Consider the following 18,048-nt stretch of genomic DNA (forward strand, 5'->3'; position numbering starts at 1 on the left):
CCTCTAAAAGTGGATAGAAAATATACAAATATATTGTATAGTTATCCAAATAATGTTTGTGTCAATCATACAGAAACGTTTGTAAACATAGCCCAAGTAGTATTAATTCCAATTCATTTGACTACAAATAATGTAATGGCCTAATTTTCATGGTTTACATACAGACACGGGATCATTTTCCACAGTAAGAAATTTAAAGATAGTCATCTCCACTCTGGTTATAATGATGCTATTTCTGATAATGAATTTTAAAAAGCTATTGTTCTGTACTCTTAACAATTGTTATTTTCTACTCTAGTATTTGTAATTTCTCTAATTCTTTACCTCAGAAGGGAGAAAATGTTCAAAAGAAATAATTTTTTCCTATCATTGAATTAAAACTTCATCAGACAGGAAAAAAAAAAAAAAAAAAAAACAACTACAATATAGTCCACTCTAAGCCAGAGTCAGAATCCTTTATATAATATCTTCCATGAATGTTTTAAGAATTTTTAACTTTATTAGCAAAAAATTAAGTAAAGACAACTTTATTATCGATGAATATTGTATATGTGGTTTTTAAAATAACTCTAGTATAACATCACATTTTCCAACCAGTTTACAATGAAGGATGTGGTTTTCTTTATAAATTTCTAAATAATCCATTGTTGCCTCTATTCTTGATGTCTCTGTATGGTCTCCCTGAATTTTACTAAGATAGATGTTGCCAACCTCCCTGTGGCAAACATAATCTACTTACATTTGACGTATGATAGAGCCATATTTTGTTTTCTACCATGAATAAAAAAAAAAAAATAGTAAAGAGAGGCAACTTATCCACACTATAAAAATGGTGCTTGAGACTTTATCCTTTGTCTACCACAGTCTTAGGAGTTCTACTGTTGCTTAACCGGGAATTAATAAAATTAATAATAATGATAATGATAATAATAATAATAATAAATAATCCTAGCAACTGAGGATAAGCAGACTAAAATAGCCACCTCCTGTAGTAGCCAGGTGGGACTTCCACTGTAGGAAGGGGGACCCCAGCCCACCCAGAAAACCTTTGACTCAAAAATCTGTGCTACCTACAAGATGTACAGGGACAGAGACAGAGTAGAGATTGAGGGAATGGCCAACCAATGACTGGCCCAACTTGAGACCCATCCAATGGGACAGAGTCAACCTGCAACATGATTAATGTTGTTCTGCTATACGTACAGGAGCCTTGCATAGCTGTCTTCTGAGAGGTTTTATCCAGCAACTGATGGAACCAGCTGCAGACACCCACAGCCAAACATTAGGCAGGGCTCAAGGAGTCTTTTGGAAGAGTGAGGGGAAGGATTGAGAGGTGGAGTGCGTCAAGGACACCACAAGAAGACATACAGATCAACTAAACTTGACCCACAAAGGCTCACAGAGACTGAATCACCAACCAAAGAGCACACTTGGGCTAGAGCTAGGCCACCTACACATATATAACAGATATGCAGCTTGGTCTTTTAACGATTGGACCAGGGGATATCTCTGACTTAGTTGCCTATTTTTTAATGTTTCCCCCCTAGCTGGTTGTGGGAGAGGAAGCCTTTAGTCCTGCTGTGACTTGATGTGCCAAGTTGGGTTGTAGACTCGGGATGCTTCCCTGTTCCTAAAGGAAAGGGGAGGAGGTAGTTAGGGAAGGGGTTAGTTAAGGTAAGACTGGGAGGAGAGGAAGGAGAAGGCTGCAAAAGAGAAATTTTCATCCATGGTTTTGTTGAAAAATGTTTTCTGTCCATTTGACATAATATTTGTAAATGAATTTAAAAGCTAGCATAGAAGAAAGTTTCTTCTTGTTTTTCTATAGCTATTATTTGTAATTTTTATCTTTATATATTATTTCAAAATTTTGGAATTTTCTGCTCATGATTTTGTTGTTGTTTTAGATTTAAAATTTCCTATGATTGAATAATCTCAAGACCACTTAGTCTCTTTCTGTCTATCTGTTCTATTAATGATGCTTTCTGTTGAGTTTTTATTTGCCTTATTGAATTCCCCATTCCAAGTTTTAGTTAAATTTCTCTTTCTTCAAAATTATTTCTCTTTATTAAATTCTATTTTTATATCATGAATATGGGATTAGTAACTCAAACTCAGAACCCTTGAAAAAGTCTTATAGTAACTATAACTGCTTCCTTAAATATGAACATAGATATATTAAAAATTAGTTTAAATGAGATTACCTTATAACAGGGCAACCATGCCCATTAGACAGCACAGGATAAGAACTAAAAAACCCAATGCCATGGAAGCCTGCCCCAGCTGATGTAGTCAGTCAGTGGGTTCCCATAAGCCTACAAATGTCACAGGCTACCACCTGTGTTCTTTTTACCCTCAACAGAATAATATGTGGGTTCGGCAATAGGGGAAGAATTGGAAGAGGGAATGTAGATACACTTTATCAAAACACATTGAATAAAATTTGTAAACAATGTTTAAAAGATTGTCTCTCTTCCTCAAGTGTGCATCTGCAATCATCTGTATCAGTGTAAAAGTGACTTTCTTGTTCTTTACAGGCAGCAGGAACATAGACTATTGACTTCCTCATCATTGCTGGCAATACCACAGACCACAAAGCCCACAGGTGCAGTAGGCACACAGACCCAGACATGGTCTTCTGACATAGCCTGGACTGCAGACATCATCACAGTCTCAGGTTTTAATGTAGGCCTCTCAATTCAGCATAGCTCTGAGATGTAATAGTGTGGCCCAAAGACATCAACATTGCTTCAAACTGCAACATAGACCATGCACAGCTGCATGACCCTTGATGGTGACATAGGTCATGGACACATACTCCAGCTGCAGTAGGACCACAGACCAAGACATGGCCCTTGGAGCAGCATAGATCTAGACATCACCATAGCCTCAGGTGACAATGCATAATTGAGAAAGAGGGAAGTGAAAGACATCTGTCACAATTCCTACTCCACCCCTCACCTCTCCCCCGAAAAAAGTAGCATAGAAGGCAGGAAGTCATCAAAGAGAACTCTTAAAATGTATAATAAGGATATTGAAGTCAGCTTTCCAAAACTGATAGCTTCTAGCAGGGTTGTGGAAAGGGAGGAACTGAGTTCTTTTTAAGGGACAGGGCACTAAGAGTTTGATCATGCCCCATGAGTATACGATAACACAAATATGACTAGTTTCTTTTTTTAATTTTTTTTTTAATTTGCTTTTGTAAGGAAGTTCACAGGGAACAGGGCAGACATGGAAAGTCTGAGAAATGAGTGTGGTAAGGGTACATGATGTGAAATACCAAAAAAAAAAAAAAAATCAACTAAAAATGAGAGAAAGGAAAATTGATATTTTAAGTATGAAAACAGGAGAGAGTACATTTTCCATGAATATTCATAATTTCAATTGAAAGCTAGGATTTTGAAAAAGCTCTCCCCTTTCATTTGATCTTAACTTATTGGCACCTACGTATTTCAAGAATAAGTGTATTCAAATGGAAAAAACATAGTATTTGGTTAATGCTGAAAATACATTTTATAATAATCCTATAATTCATATGAAAACACTTGCCATTTAAATTAAATATGAAAGAAGAAAATTCTAAAAAGATTTTTTTCTTTGTTGATTTGAGGTAGGATCTTACCATATAGCTCTGAAGGGATTTGAACAGGTTATGTAGACCAGGCTAGCCTCAATCACACAGAGATCTCCTTTCTGTGCCTCCCAAGTGCTGGGACTAAAAATATAACCACCGTGCCTAACTGTAAATGCTTTTAACATTCTTCCAATTTGCAAATGGCAAGTTTACAGTTGGCTTTATGATCTTTATTTTTAATCAAAGATTTTATTATGGATTAAAACTGATGTAATATATAAGCATATATAAAAATCCAGTTCCTTAAGAAGTCAAATGTTAGACAACCTCACCCAGAATGTTACCATTAAATAAATTTTACATTAGAAAACAATTATTCACAAAGTATTATATTTATTAAAATGTAATGTATTTATAACATTTGTACATGGACTAAAAACACATTATTTAAATAAGGAAGTAAGTATGAGAAATGTACGTGACACATGTGTATAAAATGTAATGAATGATACCTACAGTTCTATATGAATAGAAATAAATATATGTTAATAAATTAATTCAGACAAAAACCAACCACACTACCTAAAAAGCAAGGAAAGCTAGGTTTGTGACATATGATGTAATTCTAGCACCTGGGAGACTGTGTCAGAAAGATTATAAGGTCTAGGTAGGCCACACTGTGTGCATTGAGTTACAGGATAACAGAGGCAACTTAGTGAGTCCTTGTCTCAAGAAATTAAAGAAATCAACAAACAAATAAGACAAGGCCACCCAAACTGTTGGGCACAAGACAGTAGAAAGTGATTCAACAAACAGAAAACTTAAAAGATGGGCATTTACTAGTTAGAAATTACTAGAACAGATGTAATTATTTTTAAAAATAAAGGAGACTGTAAGTATGAGAATTTGTAAAAAGATTAATTTATTTCACTTTTATCTCATGTATATGAGTATTTGACTTGCATGTATGTATAATACCATTTGCATTTCCAGTTCTGTCCTAGTTAAGCATCCATTGCTGTGAAGACTCACTATGAGCAAGTCAACTCTTAAAAAGAAGATCATTTAATTTGGGCTGGCTTACAGGTTCAGAGGTTCAGTCCATAATCAACGTGGAAGGAAGTATGGCAGCCTGCAGGCAGACATGGTACTGGTGAAGATAAGAGTTTTCTCCATCTTGATCTGAAGGCATCCAGGAAAAGACTCTGTGTGTGTGTGTGTGTGTGTGTGTGTGTGTGTGTGTGTGTGTGTGTGTTATACTGAGTGTAGCTTGAGGATTCAACACTTCAAAGTCAATCTTCACAGTGACTCACTTTCTCTAACAAGGGTACACTTCCTCCAATCAGGCAACACATAAGAGTGCTACTCATTATGGCCAAGCACTCAAACACATGAATCTATGTGGTCCAAAACTATTCAAACAACCACAGGTGCAAATTGCAAATAGTTCCCTTGGAGCTAGAGTTCCAGGTGACTCAAAGCTGCCGCATGGGTGCTGAAACCAAACCAGAATCCTTTTCAAGAGAAGCAACCTCTCTTAAACTTAATCACTGAGCCATCTCTGCAGCCCCAGGTATAAGCATTTGAATAAAGAGATCAAAGTTCACCATCACTAACTACACTAATTAGATGTATCTAAAGAGATCACATCACTAAAAACAGTTGACAAAAAAAAAAAGAAAAAAATATTTGAAATTCCTTAAACTTTTTTTTCCAAAATAGTTTAATTAGTTTGTAGGCTTTCTGCTTTGGGGGGGGGGGGGTGTTCACACAAGTGGATTAACTCAAACTCTTAACGTTGTGCTCTCTCTCTCTCTCTCTCTCTCTCTCTCTCTCTCTTCCCCTCTCCCCTTAGTTCTGATCCTTTGAGCCACAGCTTTATTCATGTTCAATTTCAAGCTGTATAAAGATTTTAAGAACGCAGACATTTTATTATAGTTAATGGAGCCAAACTCCTGTCTTAGAGATATTCCCAAATTTCCCTTGCCAAGTCCCAAGCATCTGCATCTCCGCTTTACTTGGGCATTTTAGGCAGCTCTGCATGGGATCTGTTGACCAGGAGGCTGACAGAACACTAAATTTGCAGATAGAGCACAACACATTTTTCTTTTCAAATTTTATGTTACATGCTCAATCCCCAATTCTCCACCCTGCCACCATGTGCAGCAGAAGAGGTTGATAATTAATGTCTGCATCTCTCTAGATACATGCTGCCTGAGAAACCCCAAGGAGACAGCACATGCATTTTACAAAAATGAGCAACTGTCCTGGGTGGCCTAAGAAGGAAACGCAAATGAAGGGCTGTCTTCGAACACCCCAGGGAGCACACAGTCTCAAGTTCTCCAAAGATGGAGCTTGAAAGGCAAAGACTGAGTATGATCAGGGTAGCAGACCCATTCTGAATGGTCTACAAGTGCTTCTGCTTAAGGGAGGGGGAAGTAATGAAAGGTCAGAACTCACTGACCACCTACAATGCATTGCTATTGCTAAATTGACATCCTTATTGTAAGTGTTTGGTCTCCAGGGGCTAAAAGCCTGACAATAAATGGGACTATTAATGCCTAATCTTTAAGCAAGATTAGTAAATGGATAGCTGCATTAAGGCTAAATCATATCATAAAAAAGGTGTCTCTGAACACAAATGAAGTGAAACTGAAAGGCAACCAAAATGACCAGTCATCCAGTATATAAAAACAATTATGTGAAAGCTGTTACAGATATAACAAAAACGAAAACCTCAAAACCAAACTACAAGAGTCATTTGTTATAGGCAGGGATTTAAAAGTCCTTAAAGTAGCATAAGCAGTTTATATGGCTATAGAAGGACATGAGAAATGTTACTCAAAGGTATTCGTAGTGATTCTGAGAGAAGGCAGTGGCTGGAATGTAAAAATATTAGTTTTCAATGGCCAAAGAAACGAAGAAAATGGCTCCTGGGAATTGAACCTGGACTGGCTGCTGATGCATTTTGTTCAAACAACAACAATGTCTGTTTCATCACCTTAGCACAGTTATGAAGCTGTTAAAAAAAATCATAGAGTAGCTGTTTAATATAATTATTTGAAACGTTCAACTTAAGTATAATATAATTTATAATAGTTGAGTTATTCATGAACGTAAAGCATGCTACAATATTAGTGCTGACCTGAAAAAGTATTATAAAGATTAGGTTCAATTTTTGGATATTATAAAGAAATATTTATTTATTTATTTATTTATTATTTCAAATTTAATGGTGTTGCTATAGCAATTAGATAAGACAAATGTGTAAAATGGATAAAGATAGGAAGGGGAAAAGTCAAACTACGCCTGTTTACAGATGACAAGATACTTTACTTAAAAGACTAGTCAGTCTACAAGAAAATTTGAAAACTAAATACACACCTGTGGTAAACTTTAAGAATTTACAATATTGATATTAAAAAGCAGTGGCCTTCATTTATACAGTCTACTCTTAAAGAAATAAATTAGGAAAAATGTTCCATAAGAACGAGGACATCCTGAGTTTTGCAAGCAAATGGATGGAACATCATCATGAATGAGATAACTCAGACCCCAAAGTACATGCATTGTATGTACTCAGAAAAAAGACAGAAAAGAAAAAAAGTACAGAATGCCCAAGATACAGTCCACAGAACTCAAAAAGATCAACAAGCTGAAGTGCCCAAGTAAGGGTGCCTCAGTCCCACCTGGGATGGTGAAGAAAGGAATCACAAGTGGAGAGGGAGTGAGAGACCTGGGAGGAAAAGTGGACTGGGGGGATCAGAGGGAAGGCTGATCTGGTATTGGGTGAGGGAAAACGACTGAAGCCCTGAGGGCCAACAGAAAGAATGGAATCAGGCAACCTCGGGAGATGGGAGGTTGGGGTGGGGGGACCCTCCAGAATTCACCAGAGACCTGAGAGAGGGAAGACTCTAGGGCTCAATGGGAGAGATCTTAGATGAAATGCCTGACCGTAGAGAGAGGGAACTTATAGAGCCCACCTCCAGCAGGAAGACAGGGCATCAAAAGGCGGGGTTGTGGGGAACATCCCACAGTCACAACTCTGACCCATAATTGTTCCTATCTGAAAGAACTACAGGGATGGAAATGGAGAGGAGCCTGAGGAAAAGAAGGTCCAGTGACAGGCCCAAAGTAGGATCCAGCTCAAGGGGAGATCCCAAGGCCTGACACTATTACTGAGGCTATGGAGCACTCACAAAATGGGACCTACCATGAGTGTCCTCTGAAAGACCTGACAAGCAGCTGAAAGACTCAGGTGCAAATATTTGTGCCCAACCAATGGACAGAACTGTTGTTGAATTAGGAAAGGTTAAAAGAAGCTGAGGAGAAGGGAGATCCTGTACAAGGGGCAGCAGTTCCAATTAGACCTTTGAGATCTTTCAAACACTGGACCACCAGACAGGCAGCATATACCAGCTGATATGAGGCTCCCAACACACATACAGTCGAGGATTGCAGGTTCTGTGTTCATTCAGAGATGATGCACCTAACCCTCAAGAGAATGGAGGCCCCAGGGAGTTTAGAGGTCAGGTAGGGTGGAGGTAGAGACATCAACGTGGAGACTAGAGGAGGTATGGGATGTGGAACAGTCAGCGGTGGACTGGGGTGGGGTGGGGGGGCAATAAAAAGTAGAGTGTAAATAAATAAATAAATAAATGCTCCAAAATTAAGTATTTAAGAATATGTCTATCCAAAGAAGTGAAGAACCTCTATCACAAAATGTTCAAATATTAAAAAAGAAACTTACAGAAAATACTAGATTATGAAAAATATTCCATGTTCCTGGATAGGCAGAATTTATAATGTGAAATATCTACAGTCTTAAAACACACACACACACATTACAGAATTTATGTAATATTTATCAAAATCGCCATGTCATATTTCAGAAAACAATAATTCATATGTGCCAGCTCTGTGCTGGCAGGTCTAGGCTGAGAGGAGAGAGAGAACCTGCTTCAATGGAGTAACTCTGGGGCTGAAGGGAGGTGGTGAGTGTTGCAGCTCAGATCTCCTGCTGTCCAGAGACTAACCACTCTGAGCAGGAAGTCTGTGAGAGCAGGAACTGGTTGAATTGTATCAATCTTTTGTTTATAAAAGGCTGATAGAGGAGGTGGGGCTTTCGTGATGAGGTGAGATGACTTAGGGCTAGGCAAAGGCAGGCTTAAGCAGGTCATGCTGAGTCACTCCAGTATGAAAGTGACTAAGACCATTTTCAAAACCTGAGCCAGGCTGGAGAGTTTGTCCTCAAGGCCCAAACCAGGGCCAAAATGGTGCCCAACACATATGAAACTATAAAATAGCACAAATATTCAAAGCAATCCTAAGGATTATGTATGATGCTGGAGGTTTTAAAATTCACAGCCTCAAATTATACTAAAGATCTATAGTGATGAAGAGAGCTTGGAGCTGTAAAAATATACTTTGGGAAAAGGCTAAGATTTGATGCTATAATACCTGGATTTCTATCTAGAGCAAAATAAAATTAGATTTGTATCTTTTTACCTTGTACAATATTCACTTTAAATGGATTAAGGACCCTTACATCTGTAGTGTAACAATTTAAGTATACAGTTATTAAAGGGTCTTAAATTTAATTTATACATGCAAAATTCCAAAGGATGATTATTTATGTTAAAACAAGGCCTGAGAAATACAAATTCTCTTTCCCAGAAACAGTCAGTGACTAATTAAGTGAGTGGGGCCTGGAATCTATGTGTTGCTTCTATGTTCTAGATTTGTAGATATCTGGTGATCCCAGACAACTTATGACTCTGCAACTGAGGTTCTCACTGGATTTGTAAGCGAGATAATGATTGGATAGGATTTTAACTTATGTCAGTCACAACACTTCAGCTGTTCATTAACTCAAATCACAGCATGAGTCTCCAGTAGGTCCTATTTTTCTTACTCATATTTGAAACTATAGCTAAAGTAATTCACACAAATTACCTATAATGATAAAATTCAAAGTTGTACAGACAAGTGAGTTTTGAGCTCCATTCTATTTTTGCTTTATTATTTGAAAAATTACAGGTAAATATAATATGAATTGAAATATCAAATTACTTTATCATTTTGCACTTATTTATATTTTTTTAGGGATGCTGCTGAGGACATCCTCTAGGAACTGCTTTTCTTCCCCCGCCTTGTGGGTTAGAGCTCAGGTCATCAAGTTTAATAGTGAGAGCCTTTACCTGCTGAGCCAGATTGCAGACCCTAGAATTAAACTTGAAAAGTTGGATTTAACTACAACTTAAACAGAAATAAGGTCACTTAGTCCCTGTGGATACAAACACTGTTTCCACAGCAAATTTTGGTTTTCGGGCTTTGTGCTGTGAAAATAATAGTTTCTATAATCCCCATACAGATGCATATTATGCCAAATGCTATGCAAAATTGCTACATGTAGAATTGTGCATACAACTCTGAACTGATTTTTCAGCTTGCTGATCCTCAGCTAGGAAATTTCAAAGGGCATCCCCGAGTTACAAGCTATTCTTAACTACAACTGGAAGCTCTCAGGGAGATGTAGATGTGCAGAGATGTGCTGATGGTCTAAGAACTAAGAGGGACAAAGCACACAGTGCGTGCAGAACAGCATGCAAAAGGGATGGAATTGGGGTTGGGGACAGTAAACTTGGCCTGCTCAGCCAAAGAAATCCACAAGTTGCTGAAAGTAGCTAACGTGTGAGCAGATGAATGGAAAGAAAGCTAAGGCCTACAAAGTAAGTCAGTTAGGAAATTAGGTTCTCTAGTTTGCCCAGTGTTGCAAAGCACTTTGTGGAGTGATCGTACCAAGAATAATGTATTCATTTACTTTGACTTTCCAACATCTCTAAGCAGCGAGAATTTTAAAAGTACTACAAGAATATTTGCAAACTATTTTTCTAATGGATCAAAGCAAGATAATCTAATTTTCGAAGTCTTTGGCATGGAATATTCTATATACTACCATCCAGCCATCGTCTTTCTCTCATAAAGATTAAAATATGTTACGGGAATTGTAATGATGCATAATACATATTTAAGTGCTTAATAATTTACATTTTGTTAATTATTTTGACTGATTTGGGGTAAAGATTGTTACAACACATAAGCAGACCATCTGTTGCTGTTCAAATTATTAATAAATACTCCCTGAACTAAATATTTTAATTAAAAATAAAATGCTGCATGCATTAAGGCCCATCTTAAGTGGCACGCTCCAAAAGGAATTGACAGACACGCAGCTGCCAATCTCTAAATAGTTTGAAAACATTACAAACTTTTATTCATGAGAAACTGCCTAGGTCTGGATGATTAGGGAGCAATCTGTTGAGTGTTCCAGGGCCTTCTGCTGTTGAGCATCCAAGACTATAAAAATCAATAAAAATTGCATTCCCTATTCTATTTTACTTCACAAAATTACCATGAGGTCAAAGCAGCACAAAATTATCTTCTAAACTGGATCCTTGTATCCCTTATCTCTGTAAGAAGGGGGAGGGGGGATGCACAAATCATAGGATAGTTCTGTCACCTTGAGGAATTCGAACTTCATGAGATTGAAAAAAGCTGGGCAGGCAACCCAGTTTTGATCACTATGTTCTTATTTTCTAAAGGTGGCTCTGAGAAATTCATTCACTCCTCTGTGATTTTGTAAGCTAGGGTTGACAGCAAAGCTCTTCCGTTGGGGTTTTCTGAGAATGACCACTTAAAGATATAAAGGAGCTAGTAGATGCTGTAGAGACGGGTTAGTGCTTAATTAATCTAAGCTCTTAGAAATCTTGCTTACAGTGGAGCCAGTACTCAAAGTACTTTTTCAACTTTTTTGAAGATTGCCTTTGAAAGATGAGACACAGCCTTATGCATTTTCTTGGGACTGTTACTACTTCAGTGTTTGAAGTTTGAACTCATCTCTTTTCCCTTTGAAATATAATGTCAATTGGAGAAAAGAGAATGAGGAAAGGAAACAAACAGAGAAGTACAGTTTAAATCAAAACAGGAAATATGAATGGTAGATCTTCTAAACCTTTAAAAAACAATGTTACATGAAAGCAGAGGGTTTTGTCTTCCTGTGGGTAGTGGTTTGAATGAGAACAGCATCAGTAGGCCCAGGTACCTGTATGCTTAGTCATCATTTGGGAGACTATTGTGGAAGGACATAGATATATGACCCTGTTGGAGGAGGGGTGTCACTGGGAGTTGGCTTTGAGATTTCAAAAGCCCAGTGTCTCTCCCTGCATGATAACTTTCAAATCAGGATATATAAAGCTCTCTGCTACTGCTCCATTGCCGTTGTGTTTGCTTCCTGCCTTATTTAATTTAAAAAGTGTGGGCTTATTTTCTAAAACTGTAAGGGAGTTTCCCCCTTCCTCCCAATTAAATGCTTTCTTTTATAAGACTTACCTAGATCATGGTATCTCTTTGCAGTAATGGAACAGTAACAAAGATAGTATTGGTTACCTTTCTGTTATGAAAAAAACATGACCAAAATTCAGTTGGTGAAGAAGGGGTTAATTTCGCCTGATACTTTCACCTATGCAAGTCTGTGCATGAACTGAAAACAAGAGCCTAGACGCATGAACAGAAGGAGAGACCATGAAGGACACTATGCGGAGTTACCCTTCTCCTTTTAAATAACCTAGTGACACCTCCTACCATGGGTAGGCCCTTCCCTCTCCAGTCATTAATCATGAAAATGACCTCCTGCCCCAGTCTTGTCTGCAAACCACTGAGATACATCTTTCACAATTGAGTTTCCTCTTCCCTCTATGGTCCTAGTTTATGTCACATTGACAAAAATAAATAAATACATAAGTAAAGTAAAAACACAGTTACCATAACAAATTAAATCTTCAGGACCCCTCTTTAAGCACACATTTAGCAAATACACTGAGGCCCAGCTGGTAAGACACAGAAGAACTGAAGTGAATGTGGGAACGTGAGTCTGTGCTGGGCGAGAGAAGGGAAGGGGGTTGAGAAAAAAGAAAAACAAAGGAGAAACCCTTAAGAAGGTGTGTTATATGAAAAAGAAGTCTAAGAGGGATGCAGAGTTCTGAGCGTGAGGCCAACCTGGTCTATACAGAGTGAGTTCCAGGACAGCCAGGGCTATACAGAAAAACTCTGCCTTGAAAAACCAAAACAAACAAACAAAAAAAGCTAGATCATTTGAACTAGAAGTTTAAGTTGTTCCCTGATGCCCAACAATGTGACAGGTCTGTACTGGCTCCAGATTTTAACATACAGCAGCAATTTTCTCCACGTGGTTAAAAATCCATTAGGAAATGGTGCCACAGCCTCTACTCAATGCATTCATGTAATAGGAAAGCATCAGGGGTCTAGTGACCTTGAACATTCGCCTGCATATTCACATGTCTAAGGGAACTCAGGTCTAGTGAACTTGAACATTCAAACAGCAACTTGACAAGAAGGTTTCCATAGATTTTCCTGAGGTCCACTAGCAATGATGAGAACTGAGGAGTGCCTTTCCTGTGGGAAGTAAGCTTTCCTTGTGAAATCTGTCCATCCATAAAACCATCCTTCAAATGTACAAGTCTCACTTAATACATGACTGATTAGATCTCCAAAGCCTTCCCACAAGGGCCTTTGCTACCCCATGTCCATAGATTACAAAGCTGAGCAAAATTAATTTTGGGTCACAGAGCCAGACAGGTCACAGAGTTACACACACCATCAGGTCAACACAGTATGCTAAACTAGCAGCTTCCAGTCAACTCCATTGTTTTTTCCCACTGTAATAGATAGTGCTTCTTTTTTGGGGGGGTGGGGGTGGGGTGGGGGTGGGGTGGGGAGGGTTCTTGTGTGGACTAAAAGAAAAACAGAAAGTTAAAAAGAAACACAACACAAGTACGTACCATCACATATGTAGCTTTGGACATGACTGGACTGAAAGGTAAATAACAATGAAGAAAATTACAGGAAGATATATTGTAAAGATGGAAGTGATGGTCCTTGCACTCTGATGGGGCAGCCAGGAAAACCAGCAAATTCATAAATACAGCAACAGAAAGAGGCAGGCTAGCTAACCTGAGTAAGAGATCTCTAAAAGAAAGCAGACTCCATTTGCAGTCATCCAAGAGGAGAAGGCTGTAGTTTATACTTTCTGTACACACTAGTCTTAGCTAAAGGTCAACCACGTGCAAACATCAGTAGTCAGGACCGGGAAGGCAATATCATTCCTGTGAGTCTGAGGCACTGGCGTCCTTGACATAACTGTGCTCATGTCAACAGCACACATTCACTCGGGACTTCGTCGGCTCCCCGTAGACACACTAACAGAAAAGGGGAAGCTCACACAAAACCAAAGACTAGAGGAAACTAAAGAACGCTGAGAGTGGAAGAAATAGTTTTTCCCATTTAAGAGCCAACCATTTGGTAATCCAATGCCAAATGGTCATGCTTGACATCATACACACGCAAGGAACATTGTACAGAGTGAGTGAGCAGACTATTTACATATTTATATAAAGAACTAAAGGCAAAGCGATCATGAATCTTGGGGCAGGGATCCATGGTAGTGGTTAAAGTGAGGAAGGGAAGGGAGGAAACGATGTAATTATATTTTTATTTCAGAAAGTTAAAAAAAATTTAGAAAATGTGTCCACCCACCATGCCTCCTGCCTCCACACACAACTCTAAGCAGAACTACACAAGAAAGTTGTTTTAACAAAACTGTTTTATGGTTACATTTGTAGCAAAGAAATTACGAAGAAATGTTCAGTAATAGATAAGTAACGTCTACCTAACTCTTTCGCTATTTTTCACTGTGTACAATAGTCTCCATTGAAGCCTGTCTGCACTCCCTGTGTTCTGTGATGTGAACTGACCTCATTGTGTTACAGGAAAATCGCCACCTTAGGGAGTTTAGTGTAGACGCCTCTGCTCAAGCCTGACCAGTAGACTGTTAAGTGGGTCTGAGCAAGGATCCAGTGCTTGCATGCAAATCTGCAAACTGCCTGTCACATCCAATTACAAAACAAAAGGAAAACAAATATTAGCTGAATCAAAAATTTCCAGGTTTCCCATTCCGTCTCGCTCCTCTTGGTGCAGCTCCTTGTGTTGGTACTTTACCGTTTGTGTAGGATACTCAGTGGCTCTAAATGCTACAGAACTTACCTCTGAAAACATCCACATCCATAGTTTCTACAATCAATGTGCTCAATTGTCACTCTGTCTAACTAACCCCAGATTTTTCCCTTTGCCAGCTTAATGGGCAGACTACAAAACTTCATTACTTCTCTCTCTTTTTTTTTCATTTTTATTGGTTATTTTATTTATTTACATTTCAAATGTTATCCCCTTCCCAGTTTCTTCTCCACAAGCCCCCATTCCCTCCTCCCTCCCCCTGCCTCTATGAGGGAGCTCCCCCACCTGCCCACCCACTCCTGCCTCAGCAGCCTAGCATTCATTCCCTTATACTTAGTCATCAAGCCTCCACAGGACCAAGGGCCTCCGCCTCCTAGTGATGCCAGATAAGGCAATCCTCTGCTACATATCCAGCTGGAGCCATGGGTACCCCTGTGTTGGTTGGTTGGTATTGTTCTTCTTCCTATGAGGTTGCAAATCCCTTCAGCTCCTACAGTCCTTGCCCTAAATTCCCCTAAATTCCCGTGAGTCTCCACACTCAGTTCAATGTTTGGCTGGGTGCATCCACATTTAGATTGGTCTGGCTCTGGCAGAGCCTCTCAGGGGAGAGCTATACTGTGCTCTTCTCAGTAAGCAGTTCTTGGCATCAGCAATAGTGTCTGGGTTTGGTGTCAGCAAATGGGATGGATTCCCTAGGTGGGGCAGTCTCTGGATGGCCTTTCCTTCAGCTTCTGCTCCACTCTTTGTACCTGAATTTCGTTCTGACAAGAGGAATTCTGGATTAATATTTTTGAGGAGGGTGGATAAACCCATCCCTCACCTGGGGGCCATGCCTATCCATTGGATATGGTCTCTATAGGTTCTATCTCCCCTCTGTTGGTTATTTCTGCTAAAGTCCTCCCTGTTGTGGGTAGACACTAGAAAATCGCAGATGCCAGGGACCCAAGAGGTTCCCAGGACCCAATAGGAAGGTATTTAGCAGAAATTGTGTACTTTTCATGATCCTCTCTTTGGACTAAAACTCCATCCTTGAATCTTGTTCTATTAGTTCACTATAAATCAATTTTATTTATTTGTGACTTTGGTTGTTCTTCATGTGTATTCTTCATTCACCTCTGAACTTTTATGTTTCAGACTGTTTGCGATTGCCCAGATTTGAGTGCTTAATGTCTTCTAATAATTTTAATATGTTTAATAGAAGAAATACTGCATCTAAATCTCATCTCCAAACATATTTGTCAATAGTTTGTGTTATTAAATTTTCCATCAAACAAAGGACAACCTTCAACAGAGAGGATGGGGAAGGCGAAGAGAAAGGAAGGAAAAAGAAGGAAAGGAGAATGAGATATGGGAAGAGAGAGGATGCAGACTGGACAAGATGAGAAAAATGGAAATGACAGAAAGGTAAAGGAGAACAGGAGAGGGGATGGAGAAGTAGATGAGAGGGAGAATGTTTCAGAAAGTTCTGTGGATGCTATAAGCTTTAGAGATGATTTTATGCAATCTCAAAACAATACCACAAATACCTCCTCCCTTTTGAATACCCAAGATTATTTGTCTTCCTTTATTACCATGACTAGTAGCAACATCAGAACTTCCATCCTGTTACAGAAATTCTAAACCCAGAGAACTTCTCTCTACCAATACATGAATACATCAACATATATGCAAAGAGCTAAGAGGGATGCTCTGGTATATAGGGTGGATAAATCATGGGTTTTTAAAAGGGACAGGCTCTGCCTCCAAAGAATGTAGTCTGTGCTCAGATAAAAGATAATGAATGTTTGGCAGGCATTGAAAAGATATCCACAGCAGCCAGGCTTAGCATGTGCTGCTGCTTCCCTGATTTATAACCATTTACGCAACAGGCTTCTACTCACACTTGTAACCTCAAGACGAGGGAGATGTCAATTATTCAAGCCTCAAAAAAACTACTAACTCTCACTAACTGCCCATATCCACACCCATCTTCACAACCATTCTTGCTTCACTCTGGGTCATTACTCAGACATTGTGATGCTAAGATACTCTCCTGGTAGCAAGAACAACTTCTTAGCCTCTCTTCTACTATTAACTCACTGTTTATTTCACTGAGGATGTCAGCAATAGAATTGTAATTTTCTTCCACTTTGTAGACTGTGTGGTCCTGAATAGCTTCATTTTCTGGAAGACATAATCACAATCCTAATTGTCAATTACCTTTTGCTGTTTCGATTGACCTTGAGCTTTGCTCTTCTAACCCCCGCCCTTATTCTAGTGCTAATAATTTAGACAAGTAATCTACAAGCAATCTACATTCCAATAACCCCACTTTCTAGCCTCCCTCACCCAATCATTCCTGTTCTCTTACAAGCCCCAGTAGAAGCTTCCTTTATTCTCATAGGGATGGGAAGGATCTTTGATGGGTATTCGGCTTCATTTTAATCATTCAGTTCTTCTGTTTACATCTTTATTGTGGCCGTTAAACATCTTTTAAAATTATATATTCCCCAATACTTTCAGTTTTCTTCAGTTGTTTTATAATTTTGTTGTTCCAGTAAATTGCGTGACTCTATCCGACCATACAAGAACTATCATTGGGAATTTTTCCAAATTTTAGACAGCTCCTAAGTCACCAGGTCCATACAAATTACAAACACTTCATTTTTACAAAAATAGCATATCATCTCATACTGTGACTGGTCTATTTGTTTACCCTACTGTAGGTAATCTGTAAACAAACATGTAGAAGGCTGTCTTATTTACTGTTTCTATTATTGCTGTTTACAAGCTCTAATTTTCAAAAATAAATTAAATTGTTGCTGAAGTGCACTACTATTCTTCTTTCAAGTAGTGGAATATGTATGCCATATTTCTATTCAAAAGCTCTAAAAATTGTTATCACATAGTGTTGTGATTTGAACAGGACATGTCTCCTATACACTTCCATCTTTGAACATTTGACTGTCAACTCAAATCACCTGCAACTGCAGTCCCAGGGCCCTCTTCTGGAATATCCGGATAATGCATACACATGGTGCATATACATATATGCAGGCAAAACGTATACACACACATATTTTTTTTAAAAAAGAAGATAGTGAATTTAACACCTGTGTTATGTATGACATCTTTGAAATGAGACAATAGGAAAAATGCAAACATATGTATAAATAGGTTCCCACTAAAATAAAGAGGTAAGATTCAGAAATTATAAGTTCCTCTAAACTGAATTTGAATGTGTTTATAGTGAGAAAACAAAAAATATAAAGTATTTAAAACTACATTATGGATATATTTTACTCTAAGGAATCCTTCAACATACTTTGAAATTACAAATAAAGTAACTTAAAATAAAACTTATTCTCAATTTGTTCCAAGGACCTCACACAAAAGAATAAACATAA

The sequence above is a fragment of the Mus musculus genome, chromosome 16, assembly GCF_000001635.26.
Source record: "Mus musculus strain C57BL/6J chromosome 16, GRCm38.p6 C57BL/6J".
Lineage (NCBI taxonomy): Eukaryota > Metazoa > Chordata > Mammalia > Rodentia > Muridae > Mus > Mus musculus.